Consider the following 25,399-nt stretch of genomic DNA (forward strand, 5'->3'; position numbering starts at 1 on the left):
TTCCCGCACACGTAGTCGTCAGGAACACTGGTGTCGTCCCTGAGTTCCCACATGGTACAGGAGGAGCATAACACGTGACCGAGCTCTCCTGCCATGACTTAACCCTTAGATAAGCAACAACAATGCTAAAGTTTACTCACTGTTATAGAAGAGAAAAAAGAAAAACTACTCACCAATCACCAGCCAATCACTTACCCCCTTGGCTGTGACATCACCTTTCTGTTTCTTTCTACTTTTTTGCCTTCTCCCTGTAGCTGCACCGGCTCGCCTCTCGCTGACCCCGGAACTCACGCCTCTCCATGCACCTCCTCACACTGCTCCCGACTGCCGCCGCGTTGGGCCTTTATAGGCCTCTCGCCGACCCCGGAACTCACGCCTCTCCACGCACCACCTCCTCCTCACTTTATATACACAACAGCATCCATTCCCACTGACCCCACATTTACAGTGTTGAGTCAGGTATAGCTCCCTCTATAGCAAGAATGTCCTTCCTCAGATTAGGAGACCAAAACTGAACACAATATTCCAGGTGAGGCCTCACCAAGGCCCTGTACAATTGCAGTAAGACCTCTCAGCTCCTATGCTCAAATCCCCTAGCTATGAAGGCCAACATGCCATTTGCCTTCTTCACCGTCTGCTGCACCTGCATGCCAACTTTCAATGACTAATGAACTATGACACCCAGGTCTCGTTGCACCTCCCCTTTTCCTAATCTTTCGCCATTCAGATAATATTCTGCCTTCGTGTTTTTGCCACCAAAGTGGATAACCTCACATTTATCCCCATTATACTGCATCTGCCATGCATTTGCTCACTCACCTAACCTGTCCAAATTACCCTGCAGCCTCTCAGCATCCTTCTCGCAGCTCACACCGCCACCCAGTTCAATATCATCTGCAAACTTGGAGATATTATGCTCAATTCCTTCATCCAAATCATTGATATATATTGTAAAGAGCTGGGTTCCGAGCGCTGATCCCTGCGGCACTCCACGAGTTACTGCCTCCCATTCCGAAAAGGACCCGTTTATCCCGACTGTCCGCCAACCAATTCTCTATCCACGACAGTACATTACCCCCAATACCATGTGCTTTGATTTTGCACACCAATCTCTTATGTGGGACCTTCTCAAAGGCCTTTTGAAAGTTCAAATACACCACATCCACTGAATCTCCCTTGTCCACTCTACTAGTTATATCCTCAAAAAATTCCAGAAGATTTGTCAAGCATGATTTCCCTTTCATAAATCCATGCTGACTTGGACCAATCCTGTCACTGCTTTGCAAATGCGCTGCTATTTCATCCTTAATAATTGATTCCAACATTTTCCCCACTACTGATGTCAGGTTAATCGGCCAATAATTACCTGTTTTCTCTCTCTCTCCTTTTTTAAAAAGTGGTGTTACATTAGCTACCCTCCAGTCCAGAGGAACTGCTCCAAAGTCAATAGATGGTTGGAAAATGATTACCAATGCATCCACTATTTCTAGGGTCACTTCCCTAAGTACTCTGGGATGCAGATAATCACGCCCCGGGGATTTATCAGCCTTCAATCCCATCAATTTCCCCAACCCAATTTCCTGCCTAATAAGGATAGCCTTCAGTTCCTCCTTCTCACTAGACCCTTGGTCCCCTAGTACCTCCGGAAGGTTATTTGTGTCTGCTTTCGTGAAGACACAACCAAAGTATTTGTTCAATTGGTCTGCCATTTCTTTATTCCCCATTTTAATTTCACCTGAGTCCGACTGCAAGGGACCTACGTTTGTCTTCACTAATCTTTTTCTCTTCACACATCTATAGAAGCTTTTGCAGTCGGTTTTTATGTTCCCGGCAAGCTTCCTCTCGTACTCTAATTTTTCCCCTCCTAATTAAACCCTTTGTCCTCCACTGCTGAATTCTAAATTTCTCCCAGTCCTCAGGTTTGCTGCTTTTTCTGGCCAATTTATATGCCTCTTCCTTGGATCTAACACTATCTTTAATTTCCCTTGTTCGCCATGGTTGAGCCACCTTCCCTGTTTTGTTTTTAACTCCAGACAGGGATGTACACTTGTTGAAGTTCACCCATGTGATATATAAATGTTTGCCATTGCCTATCCACCGTCAACCCTTTAAGTATCCTTTGCCAGTCTATTTTAGCCAATTCACGCCTCATGTCGTCGAAGTTAGCTTTCCTTAAGTTCAGGACCTTAGTTTCTGAATTAACTGTATCACTCTTCATCTTAATAAAGAATTCTACCATATTATGGTCACTCTTCCCCAAGGGGCCTCACACAACAAGATTACTAATTAGTCCCTTCTCATTACACATCACCCAGTCTAGGATGGCCAGCTCTCTGGTTGGTTCCCCGACATATTGGTCAAGAAAACCATCCCTAATACACTACAGGAAATCCTCCTCCACCGCATTGCTACCAGTTTGGTTCGCCCAATCTATATGTAAATTAAAGTCGCCCATGATAACTGTTGTAGCTTTATTGCACACATCCCTTATTTCTTGTTTGATGCTGTCCCCAACCTCACTACTACTGTTTGGTGGTCTGTACACAACTCCCACCAGTGTTTTCTGCCCTTTGGTATTCCGTAGTTCCACCCATACTGATTCCACATCATCCAAGCCAATGTCCTTCCTTACTAATGCATTAATTTCCTCTTTAACCAGCAACGCCACCCCGCCTCCTTTTCCTTTCTGTCTATCTTTCCTAAATGTTGAATACCCCAGGATGTTGAGTTCCCAGCCTTGGTCACCCTGGAGCCATGTCTCCGTGATGCCAATTACATCATATCCATTAACAGCTATCGGCACAGTTAATTCATCCACCTTATTCCGAATACCCCTTGCATTGAGGCACAGAGCCTTCAGGCTTGTCTTTTTAACACACTTTGCCCTTTTATAATTTTGCTGCAATGTGACCCTTTTTGTTTTTTGCCTTGGGTTTCTCTGCCTTCCACTTTTACTCTTCTCCTTTCTGTCTTTTGCCTCTGTCTCACTTTTATTTCCCTCTGCCTCCCTGCATAGGTTCCCATCCCCCTGCCATATTAGTTTAACTCCTCCCCAACAGTACTAGCAAACACTCCCCCCTAGGACATTGGTTCCGGTCCTGCCCAGGTGCAGACCGTCCGGTTTGTACTGGTCCCACCACCCCCAGAATCGGTTCCAATGCCCCAGGAATTTGAATCCCTCCCTTCTGCACCACTCCTCAAGCCACGTATTTATCTGAGCTATCCTGCGATTCCTACTTTGACTAGCACATGGCACTGGTAGCAATCCTGAGATTACTACTTTTGAGGTCCTACTTTTTAATTTAGCTCCTAGCTTCCTAAATTCGTCTAGTAGGATCTCATCCCGTTTTTTTACCTATATCGTTGGTATCTATATGCACCATGACAACTGGCTGTTCACCCTCCCTAATGTGGGAAACTGTGAAGTTATCCACTTTGGCACGAAAAATAGAAAAGCAAATTATAAATTAAATGGAGAAAAATTGCAAAGTGCTGCAGTACAGAGGGACCTGGGGGTCCTTGTGCATGAAACACAAAGAGTTATTATGCAGATACAGCAAGTAATCAGTGCGGCAAATGGAATGTTGGCCTTTATTGGTAAGGGCGATGGAGTCTAAAAGCAGAGAAGTCCTGTACAGGGTATTGGTGAGGCCAGACCTACAGTACTGCATACAGTTTTGGTCTCCGTATTTAAGGAAGGATATACTTGCATTGGAGGCTTTTCAGAGAAGGTTCATTAGGTTGATTCCGGAGATGAGGGGGTTGACTTATGATGATAGGTTGAGTAGGTTGGGCCTATACATATTGGAGTTCAGAAGAATGAGAGGTGATCTTATCGAAACATGTAAGATAATGAGGGGGTTCGACAAGGTGGATGCAGAGAGGATATTTCCACTCATAGGAGAAACTAAAACTCGGGTACTGAGGGCTAGAACCTCCACATTTTTTGCCTGCTTAATGTCCATTTTACTGCTGAAAAGACGTATAATGCCCATATTGGCACAAAATAAAAACTGGCAGGCATTTTTCGGAAACTTATCACCAAGCGTTACTTTCCCCATGTGCTTAACGCCGAGAAAAAATATGACTGCCCGCCCATTTTTTTTGGGTGGAATCAGCAGAATGGGTGAATTCAACACCAATAATATCGACCAGCGTTATTTTCCGCACAGAATTAACGACGAGACTCAATATTAACGCCCGCACAATGTTTTTACCCAAACTAGCGGCCATGGAGATCGCCCATCATCAATTTCACCACCTCGCACACATATCACCCACAATATTGCTCACTCAAAAAAACACGCATAAAAAGTGGAAGTGACCGGGATGGATCACAGCGTTATGGACGCCATGTTGTAGATCACATGTCGCGTCTTTAAAAGGCTGCTGTGCTTCAACCTCGGCGGAGTTCGGAGGAACTTTGCAGGTCATTGGAGTTGATGTGAACATCTCCAAAAACATCTTGACAACACTGTGACCGATTGGAATTGAAGAGGTGTGTTCGTCGGGGCATTCCTTATTTGTGAGCAATCGGTGGAAAACAGAGAGCTACTGCAATGGGGCCTGTTCTTTCTCACCCTCTCTTGGTGACCAAATACATGCAGCAGACTCAACATCGTCGAAGGAGCACTCCACTACATTATTTGCCCAATGTATGAAGTGAAAGACATAGAAACATAGAAAATAGGTGCAGGAGTAGGCTATTCGGCCCTTCAAGCCTGCACCGCCATTCAATAAGATCATGGCTGATCATTCACCTCAGTACCCCTTTCCTGCTTTCTCTTCATACCCCTTGATCTCCTTAACCGTAAGGGCCACATCTAACTCCCTCTTGAATATATCCAATGAACTGGCATCAACAACTCTCTGCAGCAGGGAATTCCATGGAATAACAACTCTCTGAGTGAAGAAGTTTCTCCTCATCTAAGTCCTAAATGGCCTACCCCTTATCCTAAGACTATGTCCCCTGGTTCTGGACTTCCCCAACATTGGGACCATTCTTCCCACATCTAACTTGTCCAGTCCCGTCAAATCTTATATGTTTCTGTGAGATCCCCTCTCATCCTTCTAAACTCCAGTGAATAAAGGCCCAGTTGATCCAGTCTCTCCTCAAATGATAGTCCAGCCATCCCTGGAATTAGTCTTGTGAACTTTCGCTGCACTCCCTCAATAGCAAGAACGTCCTTCCTCAGATTAGGAGACCAAAACTGAACACTATGGGGTCAAGTTTCGGGCCGCGCCTCGAACGGCGAAGCCCCGACCTGGACGCCTGTTTTAATACCTCTTAATTCACCGGCCCCTTGCTGGTCCCTGGGAGCTTGGAGCAGCGCGCACACAGCAGCAGGGGGCAGAGCCACAGAGCCACGCCGATTCTGCAAGTGGAGGGGGGGGCGGGGCTAAGTTAAATGAGGCAACGTCGTGCCGGCAGCCCTGCATGTGCGCGTTGGAGCGCGCACGCACGCGCAGTAGCCCAGAAACTTTGGCACGCGGCCATTTATAAAGGAACTTAAAGAAAAGTGCTGATTTGTCTCATGGACCTCTGGAAAGGCTTGGAATTGAATTTGGGTGAATTTTTGTGTCTGAAGGAATGCTTTTAGCAGCACTGTTGAAGAAATCACCTGCTGAAATCAGTGAGTGCTGCTTTTCAGTGCTAAACTTCCAGAACAGGTGCTGCATTGGTGCATGCAAATTAAGCACTGTGTGTTTTGAAAAATAAAAATGTCAATTCAACACAGCAATGGAACAACGTCCACCAAGAACAAAGAATTTCTTGCATGAGGAAGTGGAGATATTAGTCAACGTCATTGAGCAGAGATGGCAGGAGCTAGATACCAGCAACAGAGGTCGCATAAAAATGCCACCTAAAGAAATGAAGAAACGCTGGCACCAAGTTGCACAAGATTACTGCGCAGTGGTGAATACCAGGAGATCTGGAAGCCAGTGTAAAAAGAAATGGCATGACCTTGGTCAAGTAGTTAGTGTAAGTAATATTTTCAATTTTTAATGTAATCGTAATTGTAATGTGACTATCTGTATGTCCCACCCTGCAGAAAGATGCACTCTGTAAAAAGTTATATTTTACACTTTGTAGAAGAAATTGGCCCACAACAAAAGGGAAGCAACTCGGACAGGAGGAGGCGTGCCCAACTGTATCCACTGACACCCTTGGAACAAAGGGTAGCTGCTATGATGAGTCGTACATGGAGAAAAGTAATCAGTACAGCACAAGCTGGGCCCGCACGTGAGGAAGAGGGTAAGTCCTGAAAATGTGTCGTGGCCCTTTAAATCAACCTGCTGACTGGCCTGCTATGTGTGAGAGTACTCATGCCACCCATCCTGCCCCCTCCCTTGCTGTTAAACATTTGACTGTTCTGATGTATTTTGCAGAACATGATGATGATGATGATGATGATCCTGAAGATACAGAACAAGAACCAGTACAACCAGATGCGGCGATCCAGACTGGATGATGGCAGCGATGACTGAAATGTCTACAGGGGAGAGCTTCCAAATTAATGTTTATAAGCCCCCATCAAGGGACATCAGAGTTTCAACCCGTTGCATAGGTTCTGGTTCCATGGTTTTGATTCCAATGTTGCGGGTCCCAGTGGTGCTGCTGGTGTAATGCGGCAGTTTACAGCCAGTGCATCACCGTCCGAGCATGCACCTCCCACCTGCATAGGTTCTGGTTCCACCTTCCATTTTTTTGATTCTGACGTTGCAGGTCCCAGTGGTGCTGGTGATATAATGGAGCAGATTACACCCATTCACCCACCATCCCAGCCCATGGCTCGCACTCGAGTGCTGTCGTCTGGAAAACCGAGCACCCCACCGTCCCAGCCTGCACCTCTCTCTCTAGTGCTACCGTCTGGAACACAGAGCGTCCCACCGTCCCAGCCCGCGCCTCCCTGTGTAGTGGTGCCGTTTGGAACACAGAGCGTCCCACCGTCCATGCCTGCGCCTCCCAGTGTAGTGGTGTCACAAGGCAGACACAGGCAGAGGAGAAGAAGATTGGAGACACGCTCTCCTGAGATGCAGTGTGCAACAGATGCGGCTCAGGTTGTGGCATTGGGTATGGAGACCAATGAGCTTACCCGATCACTCATCGGTGGCGTCAGTGCAGTGGGTGAAGAGGTGACGGTCCGGACAGGAGAAATAGCAGTAATGATACGGGAACTTAGGGAGGGAATGTCCGAGGGAGTACAATCGACAGCACAGGCCGTCAGGGAGGGCATGCAAGTGGCAGCACAGGCCGTCAGGGAGGTAGCTGCTGCAATAAGGGCACACAGCCCCGCCAATCAAATGACACCTCCATGAAGAAGTGAACATTCACTGAGATGTGGATGAGACATGGTTGCAGCCTTTCTTTGCTGCTTTTGTTCTTGTTCTTGATGTAGCTGTAGTAGCGTTTTTCAAATTGAAATTGTTTTGTAACTTTTGTAACTTTACAACTTATAAGTGATCTTAGGGTTTTTAAGTGATCTTATAGTGTAAATGCTCTCACATTTTGTATTTTATTAAATTTTGCACCTAAAAAGTGATCTTGAAGTTTAAGTGATCTTAAGAGTGTAAGATTTTTCACATTGAAATTGTTTTGTAACTTTTGTAACTTTACAAGTTTATAAATGATCTTAAAGTTTTTAAGTGATCTTCAAGAGACATATTAAAAAGTAAAGTTTGATACAACAAATATTTTATTACAGTGACGTTAACTTTTCAATAAAATATTTTTTCATTAAAACTGTTTCATGTTCCATTAACACAACACAACATAGGAACAACTGCAAAGAATAAACATGTCCATGCGCAAAAGTGGTCGCAGAGCCCTCAGGCATCAGTAGTTGAAGCGTTCATAGATGACCTGCTGGCACAGGGCTCGAGCAATCGTTAAAGGAGTATGATGGACGGCCCTCCTCCGACCTCGTGCTCCGGCATCAGGCAATTGCATGCTTTCCTGATCGTCGTCATCAACCACATCCTGCTCTTCTGTAATACTATCATCATGCACTGGACCCTCACGTAGGTCTTCTGGTTCCACTACCAGCTCCTGCTGCCTCATGATGGCTAAGTTATGGAGCATGCAGCACACAACAGTGAAGTGACCGACAATCTGAGGAGAGTATTGCAAGTGGCCTCCGGAATGGTCCAGGCATCGGAATCGCTGTTTCAATATGCCAATGGTCCTCTCAATGATGATGCGCGTCACAATGTGCGCCATGTTGTATTGACGGTCAGCTTCTGTCCGTGTCACGCGTAGGGGCGTCATGAGCCAGGTGGTCAGGCCGTACCCTTTGTCTCCCAGTAGCCAGCTCTGCCCTTCTGGCTGTTGCTCAAACATGTCAGATATAATGCTGTCGCATAGGATGAATGCATCGTGGGTGCTGCAGGGTATCTCGCATCGACTGACATGATGCGCTGCTTGTCGTCACACACGAGCTGCACATTGATAGAGTGGAAACCTTTCCTATTTCGGTACTGTTCAGATTCCTCCACGGGTGCTCGCAAGGCTATGTGGGTACAATCAATGCAGCCCTGTACCTTTAGGAAGCCGGCAATCCTGAAGAAGCCCACAGCCCTCTCATGGATCGCTTGTGCGGTCATTGGGAAATTGATGAAGTCATTCCTCCGCGCATACAGTGCAGCCGTGACCTGGTAAACGCACGCATGTATTGCACGTTGAGAGATGGCATACACATCTCCAGTTGTAGCCTGAAATAATCCCGAGACATAGAAGGCAAGTGCAGCTGTTACCTTCACTTCAGCAGACAAGGCAGTTAGCGTTCTGCTTCTGGGCTGCAAATCTGTTCTCAGCATATCACAGATCTCAGCAACAACTTCTCTGCGGAAACGCAGCCTTTTGACACAATCAGCCTCACTCATGTCCAGGTGCGAGTGCCTGGCTCGATATTGCTGATGTGGGTAAGGTCTCCTGCCCATCAGCCTACGGGCTATGACATTCCTGGTGCGGTGAGCTCTAATCAATTCTCTCTTATGCAGTGAATTGCTGGCGAACCATTGCATAATCCGTGGTGTTGACAATGCAGCACCCATTCTGCAAATTTAAGTTTCAAACTGGCTATCTGGCTGCCTTTCCCTGTCCCTGGCCGAATGGCCTCAGTCACCCTCGCAGCTCGAAGGCTGCTTGCTGTGTCTTCGGCCGCCGCCAGCCACTGACGCCGCCCCTGTCTCCTACATGGAAGGAAGGCCTGCCTGAAGCACCGCAGCTCGAAGGCTGCTGCTGCTTCACACAGGTAGGAATATTCAATATTTTGTCTTTGCTTTGTTTATAATTTTTTAGTCAGGATGGCTCTTTATTTGTATAAGTAAGACTGTTAAATGCTTGTAGAATGTAATTAATTCCCTTCCCACCCCCCCGCCTCCTCCCATCCCCGTTCCCTACGCCTGATTTGTAAAGTAAGGTAAGTTTTTTCTGATTTGTAGGCAAGGTTTTTCTGAGCGTACAAAAATCTACACTTAGTCCATTCTAAGTTAGTTTGGAGTAAGTTTGCACTACCTAAACGTTCAAAACAGGCGTAAGTGGCCGGACACACCCCCTTTTGAAAAAAAAAATCTGTTCCAAAATGAAACTGTTCTAACTGACTAGAACTGGAGCAAACTAAATGCCGAGAATTGCAATTTCTAAGATACTCCATTCTAAACCAGTTGCTCCAAAAATATAGGAGCAACTCAGGCTGAAACTTGACCCCAATATTCCAAGTGAGGCCTCACTAAGGCCCTGTACTACTGCAGTAAGACCTCCCTGCTCCTATACTCAGCTCCCCTAGCTATGAAGGCCAACATTCCATTTGCCTTCTTCACCGCCTGCTGTACCTGCATGCCAACTTCCAATGACTGATGAACCATGACACCCAGGTCTCATTGCACCTCCCCTTTTCCTAATCTGCCGCCATTCAGATAATATTCTGCCTTCGTGTTTTTGCCCCCAAAATGGATAACTTCACATTTATCCACATTATACTGCATCTGCCATGCATTTGCCCACTCACCGAACCTGTCCAAGTCACCCTGCAGCCTCTTAGCGTCCCTCTCACAGCTCACACTGCCACCCAGATGAGGAGGACCAAACGTTACACCCACCGCAAGTACAAGGAGAAGCATTCTTGAGTTGCCCGACAACACCTGCCTTCGGAGACTGCGCTTCCACTGAGGTATGCCAGCTGATAAGGGCAGATCTGCAGCCAGCCAGCACCATCAGAACTGCACTGTTCGTCGAGGTCAAAGTCACCATGGCACTGTCGTTCTATGCCTCGGCTTCTTTTCAGGCCACAGCTGGTGACATTTGTGGACTTTCTCAGCATGCCGCACATCACTGGATTAGACAGTTCACTGAAGCCCTGTACGCATGCAGGAGGGACTTGATCAGCTTCCCTATGACAAGGGAGGCACAGAGTGAGAGGGCTCTAGGTTCTCCAGAATTGCAAACTTCCCCAACGTGCAGGGAGCAATAGACCATACGCACATCGCGGTGAGGGCAATTTATCAGGATGCTGAGGTTTTCAGGAACTGCAAGGGATTCCACTCCCTGAATGTCCAGCTGGTTGTCGACCACCAGCAAATTATACTGGCAGTGAATGCTCAATTTCCGGGCAGCATCCATGATGCTCACATCCTGCGTGAGAGCACTGTATCTGACTTGTTTAACAATGAGCTGCAAGGCCAATGTTGGATGCCAAGAGGTGATACAATGGGAGCCACAAAGCAACTCGCAATATCGTGGAGAAAACCATTGGAGTGCTGAAGCAGCTTGTTAGATTCCTGGACCACTCAGGAGGCGAGCTCCAATACCACCCTGAGCAGGTTGCTCAACTCATGATGCTGTGCTCCATGCTATACAACTTGGCTATCAGGAGGGGACAAGAATTGCCTGATGAGTCTGACAGTCCACCTCACCAGAGAGAGGAAGAGGAGGACGAGGAGGTGGATGCTGACATCGGGCCTGATAATCAGGCTGACGCTGAAGCCATGTCCCCGCCCCCCTGTAGACAGCATGAAAGGGCCCATGGTGGCATGATATCTGCAAGAGCCTTAAGTCAGGAGCTCATCAATAATCGCTTTGCCTGAAAGAACATTGGTGTTATTTACAAGGCTGACACACTGCTGGGTGTGCAGGTCATACATCAATGGTGGGCATCACCTTGGTGACAGTTAAAATTTAAGTTGATTGAAGTTAAGTGTGATTATACACTTTGATGTTAAGGAATCACCAGCATGTAATGGTGCAGCTATCTGAGACAATGTGCAACAAAGTTTTGTTAAATAAAAAACATTTAAACCGAACATTAGTCTGAAATCATCAGTATTTCTGTAAAACCAACAATTCCCCCCCACCCACACCCCCGCCCCCCCCCCCACCCCTTCTCCTCCCCATCTCTACCCCTTCCCCTTACCCTCCTGACTCCAAGCCGCCTGGCCAAGGAGGTCCTCAGGCAATGCTTAATTAGAGGCGTGGTGACGGGCGAAGAGGTGCTTGGATGGATACGGGAGAGGACGGTCCCGAGGTGGGAGCGTGCTCCGAGCCATAACCAAGATGTTGGTGCTGGCTCTTATGTGTGGTTGGCAATGGGGGTACATCACCTTGGGGTGCAGTGCGGCGCTCCGGGACCCCTGGTGCAGAGGGCTGTGGAGGCTGAGTCATTGAATATCTTTAAGTTGGAGATATGCAGATTTTTGAGCGATAAGGGAGTAAAGGGTTATAGGGAGTGGGAAGGGAAGTGGAGCTGAGTCCAAGATCAGATCAGCCATGATCTTATTGAATGGCGGAGTAGACTTGAGGGGCCAAATGGCCTACTCCTGCTCCTATTTCTTATGTTCTTATGTTCTTAAGGTGGTTCAAAGTGCAAGGAAGAGCATCAGTGGTGTCAGCTCCCCTGCTTTCGAAACTTATTGATGGTGGAGGATATTCTTGAGTGGACGGAAAAGTACATCCAAGTAGCTTGTGTGAGATTTTGGTAGGAAAGGAAACCAGCCTTGGTTGCTTACAATACCATAATTGGACGGAGAAATCAGGGAGGACGTAATTTCCCAGATATTGATTTGAAGAAAAAGTCTTTTGGAATCAAATGGTTGAATAGATTTCTTCAGGAGACAAATACAAGTTTTTAGAAGATTTGTTTTCAGCATTTTTTAAAACTAAGTGGGATAGGAGGACAGGGAATATTTTATATGGAATACAATAAGCTGTTTTTGAAATCGATTTTATAAGGGTGTTGTAGAGACTTGGGCCCAATTTTGAAAAAGTGTGCAGTTTATGCCCAAAGGTGATGAGGCATATTTCGAATAGCCATTATTTTTGAACAGGTGGATCAACATTGAAGGAGAGGTATTATTTAATCAAGCTTTTATATGTGAAAGATGTATTATATGAGGTAATTCCATGCTGGTTGCCGGAAGCGGTAGTGAGGGACATGGGGCTAAACTTTCATTATTTTTGCCAACATAACGCCCATTTAATGTCCATTTTACCACTGAAATGAGGTATAACGCCCAGATGTCACCCATTCATCCACAAAATGGAGACTGCCGCCCACTTTTTGGACACTTATCGGCAAGCGTTACTTTTCCCATGTACGTAAGGCCAGGAAAAATTAATACCGTCCGTCCACTATTTTTGGGCAGAATCATCAGAATGTGTGAAACCACCGCCTATAATATCGCCCAGTGTTACTTTCCGCACGAAATTAACGCCGCGATTCAATAATACCGACCGCCCACTTTATTTTTGTCGTAAAGATCACATTTGCCGGAACTAACGCACAGTATATCGCCCAGCTTCACTTTCACCACGTCGCACACATCTCGCCAACAATATCGCTCGCCCAAAACACCGCTCAGAAAAAGTGGAACTGTTCTGAACGAATCACAGCTGCCATTTTTCAAATCGCAGGTCGCTTCATTCAAAAGGCTGCTTCAACTTCGGGGGAGTTTGGATTGACTCTGGAGTTCTTCTCAGGTGAAGTGACCATCTCAACAGACATCTTTTCAGACTCTGGACGATTGGCGTTTACTGTAGGTGTACTTTAGTGTGGAAATTATTGCTTCTGATCAATCGCTGTTATACTTTCATTGGAATGGGGCCAGCCATTTCTCAGCCTGCATCGATTAATACGCAGATGCTGCAGAGTGCAAATGGCACAACGTCTAATGCACATCATTATGTGTCCGATCTAAGACATGCCAGAATGAGGAAGAGGTCCAGACCATACATACCTCGCGCTTATAGGGAGAAGAGGTCTTACCTCGACGTGTCCGAGTACACCTGCCTTTGAAGACTGCGCTTCCACAAGGTGGTGATCAATGAAATATGCGAGCTCATCAGGCCACATATGCAGTCTGCCTTCAGAACATCAGTGTCGGTCAAGGTCAAGGTCACCGCGGCACTGTCTTTCTACGTGTCTGGTTCCTTTCGGGCCTCCGCAGTCGAGATTTCCCCTCTGTCTCACCATGCGACACATCGCTGCATTAGACAGGTCACGGAGGCCCTGTATGCACGTAGGATGGACTTTATAAGCTTCCTAATAACCACGGAGGCTCAGACAGACAGGGCTCTAGCATTCTACCACATTGCTAAGTTCCCCAGGGTGCAGGGAGCAATACAGTGCACTCACATCGATGCGGGCACCTTCTCAGGACCCAGAGCTTTTTCGTAACAGAAAAGGATTTCACTCCCTGAAGGTCCAACTAGTTGTCAACCACAGCCAGATCATAATGGCAGTGAATGCCAAATGCCCGGGCAGCTTCGATGAGGCTCACATCCTGCATGAGAGCGCTGTCTCTGACATGTTTAAGAGTCAGCCACAAGGAAAATGCTGGATGCTTGGCGACAACCGATATGGCCTAGCCACCTGGCTGATGACCTCCCCCTGTGTAACATCCACACCGAGGCCAAGAAGCGATACAACCAGAGCCACAGAGATACACGCAATGTAGTCCAGAAAACAATAACTGTGCTTAAGCAGTGCTTCAGATGTCTGGAGTACCCAGGAGGGGAACTATAATACAACCCTGAGCAAGTAGCTAAATTTGTAGTTGTCTGCACTATACTGCACATCCTGGCTATCAGGAGGGGACAGGAATTGCCAGAAGAGACTGATGGTCCACCTCAGGAGAGAGAGGAACAGGAGGATGAGGGGCTAGACGCTGAGCTAGGGCCAAACAATCAGGCTGACTATGCAACTATGCCCACGCCCCCCTCCCCCTCCAAAATCGCAGGAAAATACTCTTGCGTCAAAAGCTCATAACTGAACGATTTGCCTGAAAGTATGTTGCTGTGATTGACAACGCTGACACACTGCTGTGTGCAGCTCAGACATCAATGGTGGGCATCATCTTGGTGCCAGTTAAAGTTTAAGTTGATTCAAATTAAGTTGTATTTAACTCTTTTTCTGTTAAGGAATCACCAGTGTGTAACGGTCCAGCTATCTGAGACAATGCGCAACAAGTTTATATTGAATAAAAAACATTTTATACGACCATTGGTCTGAACTCATAAGTATCACGGGCAAAGAAAACCCACCCCCACTGCACTTTTTCGACCATTAACATCAATCAAATGGTCAACATGTCTAGCAACACAGAATACAAAGGCAAAGCAGGAGGGTGGCCCTCTCCCCCCACACATTACAACAAATTGCATACATCCAGATGGAGATATAACACAGCCATCACCTGTGGACATGCACCTCACTTTCCTTCCCTCCCCCCATTCTTCTCCCCTGTAGGGGAGGACGAAAACCCCCTCATTTTACCCAGAAGGAAAAGGGCTGTGGGATCAGTCTGTGCTGTGAATTGAAACCGATGGAAGGAAAACTTTGGGACACAAATGGAGGACCCCCCCCCCCCCCCCAGTGTTTGGACTCATAAGAAAGGGAATTTAATTTGGAACTATCTACCAGAAAGTTTGAAATCCTAAAGTGCACATGGAAGAAACTACGAACTTTAATCGAATTTGGGATTTTTTTAAAGGTCTGCAAGAAAAGGGGTGGAGTCAATATCAAAAGGGCCAGTTTGGACATTGGAACTAATCAAATTGTCTGGGAACTGTATACCCTCGAAACTTGCCCCTTGAAAACATTAGCATTTAAACAATGCCACATACATATTCCAACACCTTTTTCATCAGGCATAGAAATATCTGGCTCAGGCCAGACTAGCACAATGGCTACAGGAGGCCAATGCAATCAACACCCACTCAAACCTTGAGTAGGTTAAGATCAGTGGGAAAAAAACCTAAAAACCTCATACTGCTGCATTTTTCAAAATCAAAAGTCCACCAATGAGAAGAATCGACTTCAGCAGGAGAGGCGGACTGGATAATCTGGCTATAAAAAAAGGGGTTTCTGATGTAGTGAGGGAGAGGAGTGATGATTTTCCCTGCCCTCGTGATTCAACAACCACAACCACAGGCCTCTCGACACTGAAGGAATACCAGTGTCCGAAGACACCAAAGATAGAAGAAACAAACCACCAGACTGCGGAAGGCACAGTAGTGAGTATAACCTCTGGTCCCCAGAACTCCCAACTCAGTTAGGCCAGGAAAGGTGGGAGGTTGGGCATTGTACTGCTAAACTGGTGTAAAGATATTCGTTGTGTCCGTTTAGTGGGATTTAGGGGGATTGTTTTGTTGGTGTATTGCTGTTTGTTGAGTTACACCTTGCCAAATAAATTGGAAGCCTAAAGTTCCTCTTGGAATCACCTTGTCTCAGTTCTATTGTATTACATCTCCTGATCGTGAGTCTTATGTCAGAACCGTGTAAGGGAAGCTAGGAGCGCCTCGAAAACGCTCAACTGTGTGTCACAGGCTAGGGAAGAAGGGTTTAGGAGTGTTTGACACTCACAGGTGCCTCACAGGCTAGGCATAAGCTGTGGGGACGCACGAGTCTCAAAACCCCCTTCATAAGCTGTGGACACAGTCTCTCCAGGGGTGCTCTTGCAGCACTCAGGGTACCTCACAGGCCAGGCATAAGCTGTGAGGGCAGAAGCCCAGAGAGAGACACCCAAGGCACAACAACAACCCTGTGAAAACCCCTTACAGAACATGGCGACCCAGATGGGACATAAACAAACAGGAGATGTTAATATAACAGATGAGGTGATAAGAGAGGAAACTAAAATGGAGGAGAGAATTTCCTCATACATTTTTGGCAAGGTGAACCTCACCAAACCTTGGGTACAAGCCCTCACTCGGGCAGAGCGCCTAGTGGATGCTGCTGCTCAGTGGACAGCAGGGAAGGACCACAACCACAAGGTGGAAAAGTCCATCTGGCTTATCTGCCTCACCCGCCAAGTCCGAAAGCTCGACCAGCGGGTGAAGGACTTGGAACAGAGTCTTCAGAAATCAGAGGAGTTCTCTGCTATCCGGGTTGTGGTTGGGGACAACCTGCTGGCCGAATTAGCTGGGGAGCAGCAAAGGAACCGGCAGTTGGAGGAGACCTTCCGAAATAGCCGGGACTATCTTCAGTGTCAGGTCACTGAGGCCAAGGGTAGTGAGGGGTCCCTCCGGGAACAGAATTCTCGGCACACCCAGAAAATTTGGGAACTGGAGAATAAATTAAAAGACGTACAGGCAGCCTATAAAGTGGCCAATAGCAGTGAGTTTACAGATCACGGTCCCTGCCAGGAGAGGATTAAAACTCTCACCCACGCTCTATCCCAGGCAAAGGGGATGGTCGCCCTGATAGGACCTGGAGGGTCCACAGGGGACAAAGGAGAGTATTGGGGGGTAGAGGAGAATCCAAAGGCAAGAGACACCCGACCACCTCCTGAGGCACCGGTTGTTTGTCCGGTGGGGTACCAGGAGGGGCGAGGCACGCAGGTAGTAGCATTCCCAGGGCTGGGGGCAGGACCAATGTGTCCCGCTCGGCAGCAGGGATGTGAGGCTCCAGCCGAGGGTCAGTTAAAGGCTGGATCAGGCGACCAGGCACTGTCTGCTGCACCGGGTATGGTGGGACAGCCGGAGGTAGAGGGACCAGCACAGAAAGATCCTGAACCAGGGCGGATGTGCCCGGTCAGGCAGCGCAAGTACGGTCCTCCACAGGGAGGTGGCCAAGGTCGGGGAGCGCTGGAGAGCGACTTTATTATTCCCCATGGAGTTCAATCACTCAGGGCCACGGTGGCCCATTTGGCCAAACTCACTCGCAGCGGGGACCCGTCTATCCACTTCATGGAGGTGATGCAGGCAGGGGAAATTAATGGGTGCGACGAGGAAGAGACAGCCAAGCTGCTGCTCTTCTCTCTGGACAGCAAATTGTACCAGGCCCTACCGGCAGAATGCCGGAGGGGACAGCGTACATTTACTGAGGTCCAGAGGGCCGTACTTGAGGCTATGGGCTTCGATGACGGCAGTCCTTTCGAACGGGTCGAAAGGACAAGGCAGCTCGCAGGGGAAACCCCGCAGGCGTTTGCGGACAGGCTGTGGGTGGTATACCACGCAGCCTGTGGGGAGCTCCTCGACCGGGCGAATCTTTCCGCGGTACAGACTGGCCGCTGGCTGAGGATGCTGGTGGCAAACTGCTTGCCCCGGCTCAAGGCCAGGGCAGAACTGTGGTTCGATTCCCGGGACCCCAACCTCACCGAGGAAGCAGTGGTCAGGCAACTGGCACTGGTCCAACGGAATGGAGGAGGGGAGGAGGAGAAAACCTCCAAAGGTCGGGTAAATGAAGTAAAGCCCAACTCGATTCCCAAAAGGGAATGGCACCAGGAGGGTGGCCGCTCGATTGATAAGGAGGGTGTGTGCTACGGGTGCGGGAAAGCTGGGCATTTTAAAAGGGATTGCAGGAGCCCAGTAAAGAGATAAGGGGGGAGAAGTCCTTCAGGAGCCGCCCAGAGTGGGGGAAGTGGAGTGAGCTCCTCACTATCCCTTGACCAGATAGTAGCTGCTGTGAGGACAGCGCTGGAGGGGACTGGGAAGGTAGCCACGGCAACAGGAAGGGAAGCACCAGCAACCCTGCCAGTACAGAGGCCGTGACTAGCCCAGACCCAGCCTGTATACCTGTGCCCACTAGAATACGACCCCTGGGGATGACCCTGGGTCAAGATGGAGGTTGAGGGTGTATTGGGTACCTACCTTTTGGACACTGGTGCTTCCAGCACGATAGTCCATTCGGAGGACCCCGCAACCTCACCTCTATCAAACGGGGTGCCGTATCAACTAGTTGGGTTCACAGGTAATGAGAAGGCTGGGTTTTTCTCAGTCCCGCTTGCAGTTCGTTTAGGAGCACTCCAAACACAATGGAAGTGCGTCCTGATGAACTGGGAGCAGGTGGGAAAAGGGATTTTGGGGGCTGATTTTATCATCGCTCGCCAGATCCTAGTAGACTTGAGGAATCACTGTCTATGGGGCACAGTGGGCACGGGAGCAGAGGGAGAAGTCATGGTTATTGATAAGAAACAGGGAAAAGGGACTCTGTGTACAATGAAGCCAAAAGGGGGTTACGACTTGGAGGTTCTGGTCTGTAACACCCCGGCCAAGTACCGGGCCTATGTGCAAGCAAATCTTGCAGCATTTGCCACCCATAAACACGACTGTGGGAGAGTCACAGGAGTGGAGGTTAGAATAGATGGGGATCCCATGTCGCGCCCGCAAAAGCAGTATGGCTTTCCCCGAGAGGCAGAAGCAGACTTGGAGACAGCTTTAAGCTCGCTTGTCGAGCAGGGTGTTTTGAGACCCATAGCCACCCATGTCAACTCCCCGCTTTGGCCGGTTAGGAAACCGGACAATTCTTGGAGGGCTACGGTGGATTATAGGGTGCTCAATAAAAACATCCCAGCTTGTGCCCCCACAGTAGCGGCGGTTGCGGATCTGATAGGGGAAATCCCTGCATCCGCAACCACGTTCACAGTGTTGGACATATCCAACGGGTTCTGGTCTATCCCTGTACGGAGGGAAGACCAGTACAAGTTTGCCTTCACCTTCCGGGAACAGCAGTATACATGGAGCTGCCTCCCACAGGGCTTTCATAATAGTCCCAGCATCTTTCACCAATGCATGGCGAACTACTTAAAAGGCTTCAGCCAATCACACCAGCTGGTCCAGTATGTGGACGACCTGTTGTTGTTCACGGACAGCAGTGAGGAACACGGTCCACTGCTGGCCGAACTGCTGGTCTTACTGAAGGAAGGGGGTTTTAAAGTTAACCCCAAGAAAGCCCAGATAGGTCTAGGAGAGGCAAAATTCCTGGGCCTGACGATAAGGGCAGGAGAAAGGGCCATTGATGAGGCTAGAAGAAAGGCAGTGCAGGAACTCCCTGTCCCTAGGGATGTGTCGGGGGTAAGGTCTTTCCTGGGAATCACCGGCTACTGTAGGGACTTCATCGAGGACTATGCAGCCACTGCCGCCCCTCTGCTCAGACTCCTACATAAGGGGGTCGAGTGGGAATGGGACGAGGGCTGTGAGGCAGCATTTGTCCGTCTTAAGAGAGACCTGCAGGTAGCACCAGCCCTCGGGGCAATTGATGGGGGTGAGGAATTCTTCCTGGAGGTGACAGCCAGTGGTGACAGCTTAAGTGCAGTGTTGCTCCAGGGGCGAAATGGTCAGCTGAGACCAGTGGTGTACTCCACCAGGGTCCTCACGGAGGTAGAAAAGGGATACTCCAATTGTGAGAGGCACTTGCTTGCCACCCACTGGGCAGTAAAGAGAGCTCAGATCTTTACCGGAATATCCCCCATTACACTCCTCACCCATCATACCCCGACGCAGATGCTGTTGGACGGGAGGATTAAGGACGGGACAGTGAGCAGTGCTAGAATCACTCGCTGGACCCTCCTCCTCTCCCAAATGACTTTAAAGGTCAAGGGCCTCTGCGAGCCCAGGCTCGCAGCAAATTTAATCTATCCAGGGCAGCCGCATCGATGCTCTGTGGAGGGAGTATGGGACATTAACTTTGGATTTCGGGCAGGGATACACCCCACAGGCCGCGAGATCTATGTTGATGGCTCCAGTTCAGTGTCCGCGGGTACAAGACTCACGGGCTGCGGAGTTTGGGATCCCAAGGCAGGAATTGCCTTGGCTCTTAAACTCCCATGCACCCTGAGCGCCCAGCAGGCGGAACTCTCGGCGGTGATGTATGTGGTCACACACCCCGAGGAATTCCCTACCCCATACACGATTTGCTCGGTCAGCATGTTCACTTGCAATTCATGTACAGAGTATCTGGCGATTTGGTCACGCCGGGGGTACACCTCTGCGGATGGGAAGCCCCTTGTGACCAAACCCCTGCTAGAAAAGATCGTGGCTGCAGTGGGAGAAACCGGGGATGTATATATCCATAAGGTAAAGGCCCACTCCAAAACTGAGCCACGGGGGGAAGGTAACCAGCAGGCAGACCTGCTGGCAAGGGAAGGTGCTCGCAGAGGTCGCCCATGGGACCCATATGAGGCAGGCAGGATAGCAGCAGCAAGAAGCAAGCCAGGGACACAAGGGAGCGTAGGGGCGGCTGCGGCCTCGGACCTTAAAGTAGTCCAGATGCAGGATCCGATCCTGAAGGCTGCCTTGGCTGCTATCAAAAGGGGGGAAAAGGCGGAGGGCCCATACAGTGCTGTAGATATTGCTGTGCGGGAAGGCATGTTGTTTAAAGGGGACAAATGGGTAGTGCCGCCACAACACCGGAGGGAATTCCTTCAGCTGGCCCATGAGGGTCCAGGTGCGGGACACCCTGGGCCAGAATCTACCTGGCAATGGGTAGAAAAGGCAGGGTGGTGGCCAGACCTCCGGGAAGACGTCCGCAACTTCTGTGCGGGCTGTCTGGTTTGCGCTGCAAACAATACAGACCCTCAGAAAAGGAAGGCGTCTACGGGACACGTCAGGCGGGTAGAGAGACCATGGCAGTCGATCCAGATCGACTACATCGGACCCCTACCGGCTGCCCAGGGAGGTTATAAATACTGCCTTGTCCTGGTGGATGTGTTTTCCAAGTGGGTGGAAGCCTTCCCTTGCCGAACAGCTACCGCGGTGGGGACTGCAAAAATCCTGGTGAGGGAGGTGTTCTCTCGGTGGGGTCTACCTCAAATCGTGGAGTCCGACCGAGGAAGCCACTTCACCGGCCAGGTGATGCAGGCCACCCTAAAGGTGCTGGGGATAAGAGCCAAATGGCATGTCGCCTACAACCCTCAGTCCTCAGGCCCCGTAGAACGCCTGAACCGGACCCTAAAGGAAAGGCTGCGCAAGGAGACGGGAGACTCACCGAACAAGTGGGTGGAGGTCTTACCGTTGGTCCTCATGGGAATCCGGGCCAGTCAGTCAAAGAGCACAGGGTACTCACCCCATGAGCTGATGACGGACCGGATCATGAGAACCCCAGTGCATGTGTTGGCACCGGTTCTCACTGAAGGGCAGCTCCGAGAGGTGAACCGGGACCGGTTTGTCAGGAACCTGTTTGAACACCTGAAACAGATTCACTGGCAGGCTGCTAGTAACATGGGCAGACAGCATCAGAGTAACCGATTGCTGCTAGAACTCAGCAAACACCACGAATGGGAGATAGGGGACCAGGTCATGGTGAGGAACTATGCTCGGGTCGGGGTTTTTGAAGCATTATATATGGGACCATACAGCATAGTCGACAAGGCTAGCCCTATGGTCTATGCGGTTCGACTGCCTCGCCGGGTGAAGTGGTATCACATTAATCAGTGTAAATTGTTTGACCCCAAAAGAGGTAAAAAACAGAGGGGACGAGCAAGGGAAGGGAATCAGGCACTGGGGGAAGAACAGGCCCCGGTGGATTTGGAGGCTCCGGAGGAGGCAGCGGGCCCTGAAGCTCTACAGCCGGGGCTGGTTCACTGCTCCTGTAAGGCTATCCCACCACTGGGTAGAGGTTCCCAGCCCACTAACAGAAGTAGGGAGAAAGGCTCTACCATTAGCAAGGTTCAAGGGGAAGCTGAACCTCCCATGGTGGATCAGCTGGGGCTAGCCCAAGAGGTGGAGGAGATGGCACTGCAGCCCATAACGTGGGACTCTGCACCGACAGTAAGGAGGAGTAACAGAGTGCCACAGCCCAGGGCGCCGTGGTCCCCTGTTAACTTAGCCTCCCGCCCCAGACTGATACGGCGAAAGACAACAGGGAGGGTGCTCTGTTGCACTAGCAAGGGTCTCCCACCGATTATCCGGGGCTAGGGACGGCCTTGGAGGGCAACACAAGACTCATTAAGGGGGACCATACGAGCCCCTCAGCGGAGGACCTCCTGGTCCCCAGGGTACGGTCAGCCAAGTGGTCGACGACGCCTGTACAGTGACAGGATATAGCCTGGCCACCCGGGGACGGGTGGCGGTGTGTATATTTTCCCTTCCTGTTTTGTTACTTTGTGTTGTGAGTATATGTGTTTAGGTAAGTCAGTGACGGTTGGGTACAGCATTTTTGTGTTTGGAACATGTTAAGTGGGCCGAGCCTGGAGAGGTCTCTCAAGGCAAGGCCATGTTCTTCTTGCCTTTCAGATGTCAACACCTCCCGACTGGACATTAGTGATGCTGGTATCGCTAAGGATCTGCACCGGGCACTGAGGGGACACCGAGGACTCCCTAGTTTTTGGATGCTCCGGGGGCAGAGCGCCGACAGTGACCACAGGAGAAGGGACTCCGGTGGCGGATGGCCGGGTCACCTACTCCCACGAGGGGAGATGGCCTGGGTGGTTGGGATTGAACTCCACCAAGTACTCCAACCATAAGGACTTTACCTACGGAGAGGCCTCCAGCCCCTGCCCGGAGATCACTGGCCACTTCCAGAGTGAGAGTGACAGAAGGCAGGAAGGTATGCCTAACTTGCCAAGGGGACATACCTCTGGGATGGTGGTGGTGGCTCAGAAAGCTCAAGAGGGAAATGAGAGACCGACACTCGGACTGGGAACGTCTGGATAATGATACCTACCGAACCATCATGGGGTCATCCCGCGGGGTAACGGTGTGCTGGGAGAAATGGTGGGCGTACGACCAAGGAATTTATTTGTGTATGTGGGGATCCATTCGCGTGTGTTCAGAGGGGGTCTCCATTGCTTTTTATAGGTGGTGGCAGGATGTCGGGGATGGGGTGGTATGGGATCGCAGCGGGGAGGCGTGTATGATCCCTAATCCCCGGGTACCAGTAAATGCCACCGAACTTGTAGTTCGGGAAAGGAAGCCCCCACCCACGGCCAAGCCCACCGTCCCACACGAGTGCCCGACAACAACCAGGGGGCCGGGGAATGGTTTAGTGTTGGTCCCTACCGAGAAACTACTTTATCAGGGGGTACACTACGCAGTGGCATCAGTGGTGCTAAATCTGACAGAAGTCCGCCTACCTACGTGGTGTCCCCGGGAAACCGAGCTGTTATACCAGGCTCTGCTGCGGGAGATGTTCCGGAAGTTCTATGAACTGGACTTCGGGGATGTCAAAGTGACAGACTTGTATAAACAGTGGGATAGGGCCGAACCGGGCAGGCAGAAGCGTGGCACTTTAAATGACATTCTTACGGGGTTTAACACCGGGGCGTCTGTCATAAACAGTTTGGATAACATGCAGCTGGCCCTCCAGATAAATGGGTTAAAGAATCAGCTGCGCAAAGTCCTGGGGGACGAGAATACCATAGTGGGATCCGCGCTCCACGAAGAGGCGGCAATGACAGTTCACTTAAAGGAGATTATCTCTCAATTGGAGGCGCAGGCCAGGGCTGTAAACGCCTTGATTCGGGAGGATAGAAACGCCTCCGATCAAGCCGCCCAAAATGAGGTGTGCGTGCTCTATGGGGCCTGGTTGCTGGGAGAGGGACGGAGTAACCTCGAGGATCTGAGACAGGGACAGGTCCCCTCCTGGATCAGCAACCAGCACTTAGCAGCACTGCACCCTTACGATAATGTTTTGAGTCCTTGCCAACTTCGTGTAGCATCGGAAGCCTACCCGGTACCGGTGGACTGTGGAAAGTCAAATCATACCATCATGGATATGGTGGTCAGGATGCTCGTGATGGGGGCGTCCCCACGACCAGCACCCCTGTACCGAGTGGAGAATGTGGGAGTCATTCGTGGAGGGGTGCATGTTCGATTCCAAGAGGTCCCACCTTATGTCACAATGTGGGAGCACACTGTGACAGGTACAGACCTCTCGGGTTGTCGGAGCAGGGGAGTACAGGTAATCCTGTGCCCCCAGCACTTGAACGCTTTTGCAAGGCCACAATGCGGGTTCAGCACTGCTGGGGCAGAGCCTATCAATTGCACAATGGAGGTAATGGCCCCTAACCACATGCCTCCACAGGTAGCATATGTAGGCGGTGGGACATATTATGTCACCACAAGTGCCCAACGGTATGAACACGGACCGGGAAGGTGTCCAATTCCGTACAGCAGCTTTTGCTTTAAACCCAGGGCAGAGGTTCAAGTGGCACACACCAGAATCACACCCATCCCTGAACCTTCCACGATTCACCTCACGGTACAAAACAACCTCAGCCATCTACAACAATATGTCGCCCAGTTTGGCTATCCCATTGCCCCACTACCTGAGAAACTTACAGCCCTCCTCCAGGCAGTGGATTTGTCTCAAAAACATTTTTACACCATGGAGCAGAAAACTGAAATTCTAGCAGGGGAGATTGCCCAGATTAAACCCCCAGCATGGTGGGATTTGGGAATACGGGCAGACATACCTGCATGGATCCGGGTGGGATCGCATGCCTTAGTAATCGGCCAACTCCTGATTATAGCTTATCTGCTAGTTACAAGCTGTAAGCTCAGGAGAAAAGGAAAAGGAACGCAGTTCCTCAGGCTACTACACAGCCAGGAGAGCCGTTGCTAAACACTCAAGGCGTGTAAATAAAGCTTGACCGTGACACTTAGGCGGTTTTGTTATTTCCAGGGATGACTGCGTTTTCATACATGGCTCCTGGGGAGTTTGCAGGGCAGGTTTCTTTGTTTTATGTTTGAGACCGAAATGAGACTCAATGTACAATTACTGCTGTAACCTTAAGTACATATATGTATGTTGCTGTCGTGTATTGTAATCTGTTGGATTTCTGTGTTTAGTACCGCGTTAAAAGGAATTACGATATATATCGACGGGATCAGTTTAGAGTTAAACTGGGGAAAGTTGGGCAATTTGGGAGACCTAGGGTTTTCTCACCATCCTGAACTTTGACACACTCGAGTGGTGTCTGACTGTGTCAGATGGGGGATTATGTAGGGGAGGACGAAAACCCCCTCATTTTACCCAGAAGGAAAAGGGCTGTGGGATCGGTCTGTGCTGTGAATTGAAACCGATGGAAGGAAAACTTTGGGACACAAATGGAGACCCCCCCCCCGCCCCAGTGTTTGGACTCATAAGAAAGGGAATTTAATTTGGAACTATCTACCAGAAAGTTTGAAATCCTAAAGTGCACATGGAAGAAACTACGAACTTTAATCGAATTTGGGATTTTTTTA

Source organism: Pristiophorus japonicus, chromosome 6, assembly GCF_044704955.1.
Source record: "Pristiophorus japonicus isolate sPriJap1 chromosome 6, sPriJap1.hap1, whole genome shotgun sequence".
Taxonomy (NCBI): Eukaryota; Metazoa; Chordata; class Chondrichthyes; family Pristiophoridae; genus Pristiophorus; species Pristiophorus japonicus.